General features: G+C 37.2%; 1 protein-coding gene across 4 annotated transcripts in view; it reads right to left on the bottom strand.

The window, feature by feature from the left end:
* The window catches only part of ASB3 (ankyrin repeat and SOCS box containing 3), a 155,092-nt gene that overhangs the window by 38,766 nt on the left and 100,072 nt on the right, over positions 1–16,254 (bottom strand). The gene's annotated exons all lie outside the window — the stretch shown is intronic.

Genomic DNA, 16,254 nt, shown 5'->3' with positions numbered 1-16,254 from the left:
AAAAAAATTATTGTCAGTAAAAAGCCATGTTTGTAGGACTGGGCACTTCGGTGATGTTACCATCACTTATTCAGCTTCGAACTCACAATACTGTGATCATTCCTATCAACAAATCAAAACATATATGTACTCCTTATGCAATTCCAAAACATTTATCACAATTGTCTTAGCCCAAACCCATTAATATATACATTCTTTTGGTACACATATAAAATTATTTTCAATTGTATCTTAAAAGATACAAAGGAAATGGAAGCAGGAGGCAAACATATTCTCTTTGATAATGGAGATAATATGTGTTTCTATTTTGTTAAAAATGCAATTGGGAGGGGGATGGGATGAATGGGTCAGAAGAAACAGCAGCAGTGTGGAGAAACAGTCTCAAAAGAATTGAAAGGTTGGCTATTACCATCTGATCACAAATGACAATAGTAAATGACAAGCAAACTGAAAGCACAATACTGCAAGTCTGTATCTTAGATATTTTTACCATAATAAACAACAATCATTGTTAAAATGATGTTCTTATATCAACCAATGAAAATTTAGTAGAATCTGTTTCACATCCAATTCATACATCATTATCAGTGACTGCTGGCAAAAATCACTCCATAGCCAAAGGCCTGAGTTGAAGATTATCAGGTTGTCAGTGGTGATATATGAAACAGAGTTTAGATAAGTTTGTTTCCATTAATTAGGGAGACCTTCTAAAAATGAAAGTCGAAAAAATTTGTTTTGATTATTAAATACGCTATAGAAGTCAGACAGAGAGAAAATTTTTAATATCATAAATACATTAAGATATCTGATGTCTGCATCTCTAGTGAAAAAAATTTCTCAATGGCAAAATGGCATTTTTACAGCTCTTGCTAATTATTTCAAAATAAGGCAAATGGTTAAGTAATGGTTAATCGTTAAGAAATAGTGGTTTAGGGACTTCCCTGGTGGCACAGTGGTTAAGAATCCACCTGCAAATGCAGGGGACACAGGTCCAAGCCCTGGTCCGGGAAGATCCCACATGCTGCGGAGCAACTAAGCCCATGCGGCACAACTACTGAGCCTGCGCTCTACAGCCACAACTACTGAGCCTGTGTGCCACAACTACTGAAGCCCGCGCACCTATAGCCCGTGCTCCGCAATAGGAGAAGCCACTGTAATGAGAAGCCCACACACCACAACGAAGAGTAGCCCCCGCTCACCACAACTAGAGAAAGCCTGCGCACAGCAACAAAGACCCAACACAGCCAAAAATAAAATATTAAATAAATAAATAAACCTTTAAAAAAAAAAGAAATAGTGGTTTAGAAAAGTGTATTTACAGCTTACATCCTACTACCAAAGCCTCTCCTTTGGAAGAGTTGGGTTAACTTCTTTGTCCTTATATAATAAGTTACCAAATTGGAGACAGAGTGGGAACCATACTGTGACCAAGTATATTATACTTCAATGAAAGTTATTTAAAAAAAAACCCAGACTCGAACTTACTATTTGTTTGCCTCCTTATCATTAGTAAAGTACACTTGAGGAGAGAAACTGTGTTCCGTTCCCCTTACGTGCCTAGTGCCAATCGCAAACAGAAGACAGGCAATAAATAAGCACTGACTCAGGAAATGAAAAATAAATGTCTAAAATAAAATATGATTTTCTTTTTAAGAATTCATTCCTCTCCAAACAGAACAGCCTTCAGAACTATACTTCTGGATATGACAAAATAACTGGTACTAAACTAGCCATCATAAGAGTGGGAAATATACATAAAGCAACTTTTTCTAGCATTAAACCATGGGTAAAAGACTGGTTCCTAAGGAAAGGGAAACACATGAGGTGAGCCCCATGATCACCCCAGCTTTCTGCCTGGGGACATTTCTGGATTATGGTGCAATGAGCTGAAGTCCAAGCACAGTAAGGATAAGGTTGAAGAAAGAATACTCCAAGCAGAGGAAATGGTCCAAGCAGAGTGAAGCAGTCCGCTGAGCTAAGGAGGAAAATATCAGAGTTTAAGCAGTTGAAATCGGTGGGGCAAACCCCAAGAGAAAAGAGAACTGTGTGGAGGGGAGGCCCCACTGTGGAAGTTCTCCAAGAATCCTTGCCTGAGGTCTGGGCTACACATGTACAAGGCAAGATGAAGCTTACCAGAGAACTGCTAAAGGGTTAAGAATGGAACAGAGGTAAGTAGAAGACAGTGCTGAGGGGCAATGGAACTCCTAGGAGTTCTGGCCCAGTCAGAGTGGTGAAACCACACTGATACTTCGATAGCTTGTTAACACTCTGGGCATCCAACTGAGACACCCAAAAGGCAGAGCCCTAGGAATAAAGACCAGATCTGAGACTAAGGCCTACTCTAGACCTGCTCTAAGGAAGCCTAAAATAAGCCCTGATCAGGTAGGAGGCAGAGGCTGGGAACTGAGTCCTCCTGGGAGTTAGATCTGGGAAATACCTTATGCTCTCAACAAAGCATAAAACCAAACGTAAACAAGTTCAAGGTCATAAGCCAGCAAATAATCTACCTATTATTTAAAAAACAGAAAAAACTCACTATTCTCAGAGGATAAGAGAATTCAAGTCTGTGACATCCTATTCACAATGCCCAGTATACAAGTCAGAAAGCAGTGAGCAGAAACTGATCCCAAGATGGCCCAGACATTGGATTTAACAGATTAACTAATGTAGCTACTATAAATATGCTTTAAAACTTTAAGGAAAATATGTTCAACGATTTTACTTTTTTTGTTTGTTTGTTTGTTTTTTTGCAGTACGCAGGCCTCTCACTGTTGTGGCCTCTCCTGCTGCGGAGCACAGGCTCCGGACGCGCAGACTCAGCGGCCATGGCCCACGGGACCAGCCGCGCCGCGGCATGTGGGATCTTCCCGGACCGGGGCACAAACCCGTGTCCGCTGCATCAGCAGGCTGACTCTCAACCACTGAGCCACCAGGGAAGCCCCAAAGATTTTACTTTTAATATCTATGGTATACACACAGCATACACAGAGAATCTGAGTAATGAAACTTTTTTAAAAAAAAGAACCAACTGGAAATTCCAGAACTGAAAAAAGAAATGGATGGGCTTAAAAGAAGATCAGAGATGGTAGAAGAGTGGATGAACTTGAAGACATCAATATAAATCAACCAGGGACTTCCCTGGCGGTCCAGTGGTTAAGACTCCACGCTACCACTTCAGGGGGCATGGGTTCGATCCCTGGTTGGGGAACTAAGATCCTGCATGCCACACAGCATGGCCAAAAAAAGAAAGAAGGAAAATAAAACAAAAACCAAAAACATATATATATGTATATCATCCTATCTGAAGAACTGAGAGAGGAAAAAAAAAGACTACAGGAAAATCAACTGTACACATCAAACAGTCCAGCATACATTAATTGGAGACCCAGAAGGAGAAGAGAGTAAAAACTGGGCAGCAAAAAATACATTTGAAGAGAAAAAAATGCCTGAAATTTTCCAAAAGTTGATTTAAAAAACAAAAACAAAAGCCACATTGACTTACAAATCCCAGAAATTCAGTAAACCACAGTGCTTTGGAAGAAGTCAGTATACTTATGACTTCACATTCTATGTAAATTAAGGATGATTATATAAACATACCTGACAGCTCTGTGGAAGAATTTAAATCATTATAAAAGCAGCTGCAAACAACAAGCCATTGAAATCAACTTAGCTATAATAATAGTTTAATTTTTTTTCCAGGGCTCTTATTTGCATTTGAAATAAAATCTACCATTTTACCAAGTCCTTTAAGACTCTGCAATAGTTAAATAATTAATCCAATCATTCAACAGTGCCAGGGACTGTACTAAGCACAAGGGGCATAGCAAGCAACCAGACTTACAAAGTAGTTGCCTTCGTGGAACTTCCATTCTAGTGGGAGAGACAGATAATAAACAAGCACACAGATAAAGGAAATAAGTTCTGATAAAAGAAACTGTGAAATTGTTTTTTGTGGGGAAAAAAGTGAAAGAAATTAACAAGGTAAAGAGCAGTGACCGAGTATGAGAGTGCTATGTTAGAAAAGAGGATAGAGGTCATCTCTTTGAAACAGAGACCTCTGAACAGAGAAATGAGAGATAAGCAGTAAGCCATGCAAAGAGGTGGAAGAAGAGTACTCCAAACAGGAAATAAGAAGTGTAAAGGCAGTGAAGTACAAAACAGCTGAGTATGTTTGGAATAGCCAAGATGGCCAGTGTGACTGAAGTGAAGTCAAGGAAAGGAAATAAAGCAAGAGAGGTAGAAAGAAGCCAAATTTTGTAAGCCTTGGCAAAAAGTTAGCTTTTTTTTTTTTAAAGGAAAAAATGAATTTGTAGTTGGAGCTACTCCTAGAAGCACAGCTCATCACCTGCTCGTTCAGGACATAAATCCTGAGGAGCTGAGTGATCTGTCCAAAGTCACAGAGCCAGAGCCCAGGCTTCCTAGTTAGTCAGGACTCCCTCAACTATACCTGGTAATATTAACAAGAATAGGAGTCAGCAAACTGTTTCTGTAAAGGGCCAGAAAATACAGACAGTCCCCAACTTAAGATGGTCTGACAACAATTTTTCGACTTTACAGCAGTGCAAGAGGGATACACATTCGGGAGAAACTGTACTTCAAATTTTGATATTTTCCTGGGCTAGCAATATGTGGTATGATCATCTCTCACAACGCTGGGCAGTGGCAGCAAGCTGCAGCTCCCAGTCAGCCACAAAATCATGAGGATAAACAGCTGATATACTCACAACCATTCTATACCCATACAACCATTCTGTTTTTCACTTTCAATATAGTTTCAATAAAGTACACGAGATATTCAACACTTTATTATAAAATAAGCTTTGTGTTAGATGACTGTGCCTAACGTAAGGCACAATGTAGGCTAATGTAAGTGTTCTGAGCACATATAAGGTAGGCTAGACTAAACGATGATGTTTGGTAGGCTAGGTGTATTAAGTGCATTCTTGACTTACAACATTTTCAGCTTACAATGGGCTTATTGGGATGTAACCCCATCCTAAGTTGAGGAAAATCTGTACTCTATTACATCTAGTTTCTCTGGTTCAACATTATGCTTGTAAAATTTATCAATATTGTTGCCTCTAGCTGCAGATCATTCCTCTTCATTGCTGTGTAGTAATCCATTGTGTAAATAGAACACAATTTATTTACCCGTTCTATTGCTGGCAGATGCTCTTTGGATAGCTTCCTGTTTGGGGCTGTAATAGAGCGCTACAACAAGACTATTCTAGTACTTTTTTTTTTTTTTTTTGTGGTACGCGGGCCTCTCACTGTTGTGGCCTCTCCCATTGCGGAGCACAGGCTCCGGACGCGCAGGCTCAGCGGCCATGGCTCACGGACCCAGCCGCTCCACGGCATGTGGGATCTTCCCGGACCGGGGCACGAACCCGTGTCCCTGCATCGGCAGGCGGACTCTCAACCACTGTGCCACCAGGGAAGCCCTCTAGTACGTCTTTTACTGAACACTGATACACATTACTGTTGACTATATGCCTAGGAATGGAATTGCTGGGACAGAGAGTATGTATATACTCAGTTTTAGTAAGTTCTTCCAAACCGTTTTTCAAAGTGGCTATACCAAATTCACACTCCCATCAGTAATCTATCTTCTGGTTGCTTCACATCCTCATAAACACTTGGCACTTTCAATCTTTTTCTTTTTAGCCGTTCTGGTAGGTGTGTAGTGTTTACTCTTACCTTAATCATCAGTCACTTCAAATTCTCTTTGGAAGTAGTTGAGATACGAATAAATAAACAAAATATAACATTGTCTTTATCCTGAGCTCCTTTGGGACTCACTAGCCTGGGAGTACAAGTGAAGTTATGTTAAACTGTAAACTAAAATTTCAAATCCTGACATTGGGGTTACAGAAGAAACAAGCTGATAACAGCTATAGCTGGCTGACGGTACAAAGGAGTTCACTATATTATGTTCTCTACTTTCGTATATATTTTAAATGTTTCACAATAAAAGTTTTTAGTATTTTTCACCAGTTCATGGCCCCACTTGCATAATATGGAAGCTATATCTCCTGACAAATTCTACCCCACTAAGGACTTCTGATCTCCTAAATAATCCTGTCATCTTCTTCTCTGAGACACCTTCCTGATGTCCACAGTTGTAAAGGCCACTTGAAGGTTATAACTGGCACAGTGTCAATGAGAATGATGTCACCCAAGCCATAGGTGCCATTTATTTCCCAATTCTGAATATGCAAGATGCCAAAGTGATGCTGGTTTCCCTGCAGTGCCCACTGTATAGGCAACATGCTACATCTGAGCAGCAGCGGAGAAGATGCCCTGTTCCCAACCTAACCCACAACATGCTCTGTCACCGAGCTTCCTACAGAGCAGGGCTGCTCATATCCCTGCGCCTCTCAGAGGTGCTCATGGAAACGGATCCTTCACCTTCCGCCTTCAGCTCCTCTCACTACAGGGCTCAAATATGAATCCCGGAAGCTGGAAAACCAGGCTGTTCTTCCACCCTTGTCTCCCAGAAGCCCCTCTACCACCCAGTTACTCAAATAAAAATCTCCTCCTGAAAACCATTCATTCTGCTCCTGAATTTGCCACCTACTTATTCATGACACAAGTGCTCAGGCATCTCAGACATATCTGAATTATAATTTAGGATCACAAGATGATGCCCTAACTCTAGTGGAAAGAACACAGATAGTGTAGTCAGGCACTCTGTCCAGCTGTGAGCAAGTTAGTCTCTCAACCTCATTACACATATAAAATAAGGATAATCTACTTACCTATGGGCTTTTAGTTGATTGAATAATTAATATAAGTAAATATAGTAGGTGCTCAATAAATGTTCCTTCTTTCTCTCCCTCAGTCTCCCTTACCCCTTTCCTGATATATAACTGGTCAACTTCTTTTCCTAATAAACTCCACAAATAGGATACTCAGAAGGTTAGCTTTTCAATCATGAGGAGTTAGGCCATAATTACAGTTCCCTCAATACTAATACAACTATCTGACTAAACTCATATTGGTCACCTTCACTCCATGCACCCAAAGGACAGCCTCTTCCCTTTGCAGGATCAATCCTTTTGTCCAACAACCCGATTAACTGCAACCATCATTCAGCACTACAAGAAGTGCATATCCAGGTTCCCTCCTAAGTGAGAGTGCAGACCCTCAGGTTTACCCAATTTATTGTCCAATTTACTTCCTCCATGATAATTACCCACAAACCAGTCTTATTAGTTTAAATAAACGTTTATGTTTATCTTTCCTCCTCCACAGCCATACTGATCTTGTCTTACAAACATATACACTATTTCCCATCCTCAAAAAAGGAATCCAAAGCCCATAATCCTCTATCTTTCCATGGCCACCACCTGTATTCACTTGCCAGATTTTTCTCTCTTCCAAAAAACAGAACTAGGTCTATAGGCAGATGCTGCTTATACAGAACTTTTATGCTCTTTCTTTTTCTTCCACTTCTTGTCCAAGTTTGCAGAGACCTAAAGACATTTCCTTAGACTGGAGCGTGAGTCTGATAATCACCTAATCAACCATGGATAATGAGGGAAATTCAGCTGCAATTTCTACCATCCCACTGATAAGCAAGCTGATTGGCTAAGCTGGTGTTTCTTTGCTCCCTCACCTCTCTACATGGGACCCATCTAGTACCGCACGCTACGGCAAAGGAGGCCAACATTTCAAAGATAGAAGAGGACTACAGCTCAGTTAAGGGTATACAAAGAGCTGCGCTCTCTGATACAGAAGCCAGTAGCCATATGTGGCTATTTAAATCTAATTAATTAAAATTAAATTAAATGAAAATTTGAGTACCTCAATCAAACTAGCTTCATTTGAAGTGCTCAAAAGCCACACTTGGCTAGTGACTGGACGGTACAGATTTAGGACACTTCCAAATTCTATTGGACGGCTCTGGTCTAGAGTTTAGAATTTAACTAAATTGGAATTTAACCTAGAATACTAGGCATATCTATCTCCAAGATACACGCCTGGCAATGAAGACAGGGAGCCAGGCCATTAGTTGTGGCTCCTATGGTTTGGGGCAGGTGTTCAAGGACAGAAAGGAAATGAGTAATTCTGGAACCTGGAAAAGTACTGTGGATTCCCAGAGAGAAAAAGAAAGCAGAATCATAGGATCTGGTATTACACTGGCATTGAACAGAGACCAGAGCCCAAGGATAAAGAATAAACATGAAATAAAACACCCCATTTGGAAGACAGAGCTCAAAGTGTCTGGGGTACACACAAAGATGGGAGAAAGGCTTTCCTCCCTTCAATCCAAACAGGTATTGTCTGTAAGACTCTAGCTGAGACAGCAGAAAAGAAAAAACAGAAGCTCTGATGGCAGGGACACTGCCCCTCCCACAACAGGTCAGGTTATTGTGCTGAAGAAACCTGTAACATCAAAAGTCTAACAAAGTAAAAATGATATGAGAACATCATTACCTGCAATAATTTCTAGGGAGACATTTATATTTTTGAAGAAACACATCTTTCCATTTCCTATATTTAAGAGGGAAAAAGAAGTAATCTGGGATAACATAACCTGAATAACAAAATATTGTTGAAAAGGAGAAATCAAGGAAGTAGAAGCAGCTGCTGACCCACATATAACTTCTAACCAAAATCAAAACTCAGTTGAGGCATGTAGCACACTGAGTGCAGTCACAAGCCCCACATGAAGATTTCATGAAGACATGGACTTAACATAGGATTCTCATCTGGGAGAAATATGGCAGAGCTATACATACATGTAAGTAATAAATCTAACTAGGATTACTAAACTCTAACTAAAAATAGTAAACAATGATCATTATTTAATGCAGCACTCATTAAACAATAAATTTCTAAAGGAGGGATTTTTTAAAATGTAATTATCCTATTGAATACTCTTTTGGAAAAATGCCTAATGTGACTATGTGTTCTAGGGAATTACTGTAGACAAGTTCTGTACCAAATGCAAATTGCAGTGAGCTGAGTTTTACATCTATAAGCTAGAATATACTCTTCCATCTTGAGGCTCAGATTGTGACAGTAGTTCTACTGAGAAACATCACAGGCAGCAAGGCTGTAATGAACAGTTTAACCACAGGCTGTCCATCTCCTCTAGTTATAGCAACAGGTTGGTGATTTCTGAGGGCCTCAGAGATCACCTATGTATTCTATTAGTACATTTGATTTATAGATGAATTTTTAACTGTATCTATGCTTCTTAAATTCTACATGTACTCTATTCTCCATTATGCACTTCATTTTCCTCTACAATTCACTGATAAAATAATCTTTCCATTGTATATCTAATTTGAATAAAACTTTTTTCCCTACCTCTTTCACAAAGCAAAAAAGAATGTTCGTAGCCATTTTATCTACTGTGTATTTCTTTGGTCCTGTGGTTACACTGACACCTGGTGGCACTAGAAAAGAAACTAGACTGCAATGACAAGTGATTTTTTTTTCTAGTGTTTTGAATTTATTCTATGTCACCTCAGATTTTATGTTTTTCTAAGACTACCTATACCCAGGACAGGAGAACTATTAAAGTACTATACTAACTCCACTGACAGCATATGTTAGTTTCAACTTTTCACTCTGACAAAGTGACTGGCAAGGATGGAGAATTATTTCAAGAATGTCACTGGGTAAGTAGGACTACCCACAGTTATTTATTTCATAATTAAATTTTATAATCAGAATGGTTATAAAGTAAGGCTTTCCCATCAAAGACATATATCATAATTTCAAACCACTCTCCCTATATATACAGATATATTTCTATAATGTGTCTTGGCCATGAATCCTTAGTCTGAAATGTAGTATTTGATTGCTACTTAGAAAAATCTTTTCTAAAATTGTAATGAAAAGTTACACTTCTTTCTTACAAAGGACCTCGTGTCTGCTCAACGACTAACAATCTTAAAGATGTATACTGATGGTAAAAACCATGACCAAATGGACAAAATTCATTATGTTAGGAATATAACAGAAAGATTGTGGTCAGTACCCCAATCTAATTCTACATGTTGCCAATGACATGTCTCTGTTTCTGACAGAAAGAAGTCAAATGGGCAATAAGCCATCAGAGATCATATCCAGAAAAACACATCTTTCAATCACATGAAAGTCTTAGAAGACAAAAACCTTATCATTTTTCCATATGTCTCCCCACCAACAGAGTCAAGAGAAACGTTTGATTTAGATAGCTGAGCTAGAAAAGTGAATTCTACCACTTTCTGTAATTATCCAATTCACGTTTTTGAAGTACTCATATAGCAGTAGTTTCCTTATAGGAGCCACCTCCGTATGATCTCCACAGTATGGCTTAGAGAAACAGATCATTACACTGCGGAGTCCCTATCAAAGAAAAAGTATGTGGCAAAACATCCCTCATCCCAAGGACCACTCCAGTGTTTAGGACCCTGCACTCTCACTGCCAAAGGCCTGGGTTCAATCCATAGTTGAGGAACTAATACCACAAGCTGCAGCGTGGCACGGCCAAAAAGTAAATTAATTCATTAATTTAATTTAATTAATTATTCAATTATGAACATGCAAGAACTCAAGGAACATTATTCCCATGGGTCCTTTCAGAGGACTCTGTTAAAGGAAGAATTTAGTTAACCAAATAAGACTGGAAAAACCATGGCAAAATAACTGATGATAAACTTCTAAGCTACTGAACCACATAACTATAAGAATAAAATAAAATGAAGGTATTAAGATGCCAGAATAGGATACAAAATGTTATTTCCACTGACAACGTTAATACAATATAACTAACAAAATTTGGCAAAGGACAGAAAAAAGAAAAAGAGTTACACAGGAGAATACAGGGATATTGATTTCTTCATTTTTAAAAGCCAGAAGTTTAATTCTATCAATCAAACATTACTAATAAAATGACAGATAGCATAAATACATTTAATTATACGAAGGTAACACAAGAAAGATAATAAATATACTAGCTTCAAACTGCTTATCTTAAGGAATGAAAAGATACAGTCTTAAAGCACTGAAGAGTATGATATAAAATAATAAAAAGTTACATCAAGAAAGTAAATAGAACATGAAATTAACATTTTTAAAATGTAACTTTTTAGTGAACGGCCATACTTCAGACCTGAGAAAACTCAAACTCCTATTTTCAAGAACATGTCCTCAAATAAAAATGCTTAAGTTATAATCCTTAAGGAAGATGATTAATCTTTCCATTGAAAGATCTAAAAATAACTCCAAAGATTAAGTTTAATTAATATAATACATATTAAATATATGAATGCTACACCTCAAAGTTCATAGCACCTCAAAAAATAACTCTATGAATGATCACTAATCCATGAAAATACTAGTGAAAAGTGAAATACAAGTTGGTTTGTTCAACTCTGGAATATATCAACAGAGTCAGAGTTAAAGGATAGGCCACACGAGCTAAAGTATGACATATTTTACAATTCAATATTGAAATAGGCGGCCTCACATAACACTGCTTATAAAAAACTTTGTTCCTAATAAACATTACAGCTATGTTTAACGTTGAAGTTTACACAGACTAAGCAGAGACTCAGAAGAACAAAAAATGAAAAATAATCCATCAAAAGCCAAAACAGCATGCTGTGCAGTTCTCATAGAAATTGTTCTGTGAGGTCGCACTGGGTTGGATTTGAGCCTCCAATTTATCAGTGCTGTTTTAAATACAGCAAAATAAAAAGAAAATCTATTTCCTATATAATCAGCTATATTTTCACTTAAATCTACTATATTTATAAATAATGGTATTCATATTTCCAAAGCAGTTTTTACAAATCTATCCTTAGAATATTTACTGTGTATGCATTTATAAGGCAAGGGAAGGGGAGTGGAGAGAGAAGACAACAATAAAGAAAGGAAATAAGAGGTAGACTCCCTGTTAAACATAAACTTTAAATTGCATGTTAGCAAATGATGTTCTATAAGAACAATTTTCACGTGGAAAGATATGGAGGAGAAGTTTCCTGAATTTGTGGGATTTTCTCATTTTAATTCTTACTGTCATTGAACTGAAAAGCTTCCTTCTAAACTCCATTTTATGAAAATCTTGGTGAGTTCTGTGTAGGAAAGATATTCCCATTATAAACAGTGGAGTAGTAAAATTTCTTACTGTCTGCATTTAGCCTTTAGTTCAATCATAATGACACACCACTGATGTTGATGACTTTTGCAGTCACCTGAAAGTTTCCATAGTTCTGTATTCATTTTCTATCCCTTCATCCCCCAGTTTAGGTGTTAACTGGGCCACAGGATAGGTACTACAACATGCAAGGGAATATAGCTTCCCTAGCGGGGAGGGGTAACATACTCCAAAGTTTCAGCAATGAACAGTTTGGAAAGATAAAGCTACAGATGGGGAAGGAAGCTATACTAGACAGGCAGTCCCCCTTTCTCACTTTAAGTCCAGGTGGTCCAAACACTCTTCCTTACCTAGAGATTATCATCTATAGCTTGGTGCAAACCTTGAAGTGTTCTGGATTTTGTTTTAATTAAAAAAACCTCTTCCATTATAGATGGAAACACAGATCACTATGGTTATTTAAAAGAGGGAGAAATATACAGGTAAGTAAAGCACATTGCTAAAGTTTGTCATATTATTTATGGGTCAGAGCAGACACTAGAGCCCACAACACCTAACTAAACAAAACACCTAACTGAAGAGTCACATATCCATTCTTTGTCACTATGTTTTTGCAAAAGCTCAGCCTGCACTTTCCCTTTTCTCTTCCTTTTTAAAAAGTACTCTACTTCCGGGCTTCACTGGTGGTACAGTGGTTGAGAATCTGCCTGCCAATGCAGGGGACATGGGTTCGAGCCCTGGTCTGGGAAGATCCCACATGCCGCAGAGCAACTAGGCCCGTGACCCACAACTACTGAGCCTGTGCGTCTGGAGCTTGTGCTCCGCAACAAGAGAGGCCACGACAGTGAGAGGCCCGCCCACCGCAACTAGAGAAAGCCCTCGCACAGAAACTAAGACCAAACACAGCCAAAAATAAATAAATAAATAAACAAAAAAACCCTCTACTTCCAAACAAGGACCTAATACAATTGATGCAGTACTTGAGCATGCTGAGTACTCTATATACTATATATCCTTGGGCTTAAACTCTCTGCTTGAGTCAAAATATTTTTTGTATTAGCCAATACAAAACATAATTAGGATGGTAGTTTGCTGCCAAAGAAACTAAATAAATCCTATTACTAAAAATAAGTGATTTAAAGTTTTTCACTAAATTATCCTGGCAACTCTTCCTTCATTAACATAAAAAACAGCAAGTATATCCTGAAATATAAATCACTAAAAACTCTGCATCTCTAATTTTCTCCAAATAGTTATATAATAAGTAAGCACGATGCTGAATTTAGTAAATGGGACTATTATATTTTGAAACTGTAAACTAAGTGATCAAGCTAGCATTTCTCAAATAGTCCCATGGAATATTAATGTTTTTTGAGATAGTCCCCCTAAGTGTTCCACAAATAAAAATAATATTAAGGTCAAATACATTTCAAAATGCTGGATTAAAGTTAACATAAGTGATATTTAAAAAAAAATAAGTGATATTTTATAAGAAGCCATTTCAGAGACCTTCATTCTTTCATTCAACAAATAATTTACTGCATGCCTACCATATACCAGACACTGATCTGAGTTTGGGAGTTACAACAGTGAACAAGATAAATAAAATCCCTGCTCTCATGCAACATTCTTTCTAGTGAGAGGAGTCAATAAACAAAGTAGCAAATAAATAAAATAATTGCAGCCAGTGATAAGAACTATGAAAATACTAAAACAGGATAACATAGAGTACAGAGGATACTGCAGACTAGGTGGACACATAAAGCTACATGGCTACTAATTTTTGTTTTTCTACACTGGGGAATACAGAACATAGCATTTCCCAAACATATGTTGATCAGGAATACTTCTGTCAATGAACATCTATTAATAGCTCACTGAATCAATTCAGGAAATGCTATTCTAACCAATACACAGACAGTAGAAAGATCAAAACTTAAATACAGAACTTCTGATCCTAAATACAGTGTTTTCACACTTCCTCATCTGTGATAGTAGAAATAATAATAGTACATATGTCATAGAATCATGGTGAAAATTAAACAAGGTAATTCATGTAAAACATCTGACACAGGGTTTGGTACACATTCTCTGCTTAATAAATTTTGCTGTTACTATTAATACAGTACTCTGCACATGATATCTTCCTCTGTCATCCCAGGGTGACTTATTTTTCCCTCTTTTAATACACTGAACACGTTATTTCTAACTCTTTTACAGGACTTAATTCCTTTTGTTCACGCCTCTATGTTAGATTCCTTGAAGATAACAACTAGAATAGAGATTGTACTTAGCATGGCTTCAGTGAAAGCTTAAGCTTACTATGTAGTTGTACAGAATACCTGAAGTGGGTTAAATGTGGATGTGGTAAAAAAAAAAAAGAAACTTTACATAAAAAGTAATCTCCCCTCTAGGAAACTCAAACCATATTACAGCAAGGCTTCCATGAAACATCTTCATAATAATATATATCACATATTTAAAACACTTTTATAAATTAACATCACCAGTAATGGATCATTTTCTTCCTGATAAGATGCACTAAGATACCATTTCACTTCTATGGTATTCCTGGAGAAATGTATAACCTGTACTTTATCAAGAAAAAACATCAGACAAACCCAAATTGAAAGACATTCTACAAAATAAATGGCCTGAACTCTTCAAAAATGCTAAAATCATAACAGATAAAGACTGAAAAACTGTTCCAAATTACGGGAGGCTAAAGAGACATAACATCTAAATATAATAAATAATCCTGGACTGATCCTGAACCAATTAAAAAAATGTTTTTTTATTTGCTAAAAAGGACATTAGTGGAGCAACTGGCAAACCTGAATAAAATCTGTAGATTAAACAACAGTACTGTATCAGTGTTAACTTCCTGATTTTGATTATTTTATGGCAGTTACATAAAAGAATTTCATTGCTTCTAGGAAGTTCACACAGAACTATTTATGGGTAAAGAAGCTTTATGTCTACAATTTAATCTCAAAGGGTTCCAAAAAAATAATACATGGATAAATATATAGGGAGAAAAAATGATATAGTGAACAGGGCAAAAGAACAGACTTTGGGTGAAAGGTACACAAGAATCCTTTGTACTGTTATTTCCATAAGTCTGAAATTATTTCAAAACAAAACACTTGTCTAAGAACAGAAAAAAAAGGAAAGATGGCAAATAATCATATGAAAAGATGGTCAACATCATTAGCAATCAGGAAAAATACAAATTAAAATCACAACGATACCACTAAATCCCTATTAAAATGACTAAAATGTAAAAAAAGAAAAAAAGAAAAATTTGTCAATATCAAGTGACACGGTGAGGATGTGCGACAACTGAAACTCTCAAACATTACTGGAGGGGATGCAAAATGGGAGAGTCACTATATAAGAAACTTACAAATTGTTTTCCAAAATTAAACATACACTTACCACACTAACCAACAATCCTAAATATTAATTCAAGAGAAATGAAAACTTATATTCAAACAAAACCTGTGTGCAAAAGTTTGTGGCAATTTATTCATAATCACCAAACAGTGAAAACTCAGATGTCTATCAACTGGTAAATAGATAAATTGTGGTGCACTCATACAATGGAATACTACTTAGAAAGAAAGGAATGAATTACTGATACATGCAACAACATGTATGAATCTCAATAGCATTATGCTAAGTGAAAGAAGTCAGTCTCAAAGGTTACATGTTGTATTGTTGCATATATATTTATGACATTCTGTAAAAAAAACAAACTACAGGGGAGTTCCCTGGTGGCCCAGGATTCTGGGCTTCCACTGCTGTGGCCCAGGTTCAATCCCTGGTCAAGGAACTGAGATCCCACAAGCTGCAAGGCACAGCCAAAAAAGAAAAAAGCAAACTACAGGCATGAAAACAGAGAACAGATCAGTGGTTATCAGGGGTGAGGTAGGGGGAAGAGGTTGATTAAAAATAGGCAGCATGATGGAATTTTGCAAGGTGATGGAACTGTTCTGTGTCTTGACTGTCATTGTCATTACACATTTTTATGCATACATCAAAACTCGTAAAACTGTACACTAAAAAGAATGAATTCTACTGCACATAACTTTAAGAATATATATTCTTAAGTTTACAAGGAAAAAATTATTTTCATAGATATTTTATTTCAG

The sequence above is a fragment of the Orcinus orca genome, chromosome 13 (genome assembly GCF_937001465.1).
Source record: "Orcinus orca chromosome 13, mOrcOrc1.1, whole genome shotgun sequence".
Taxonomy (NCBI): domain Eukaryota; kingdom Metazoa; phylum Chordata; class Mammalia; order Artiodactyla; family Delphinidae; genus Orcinus; species Orcinus orca.
This window is presented reverse-complemented; position numbering and strand designations above follow the sequence as displayed.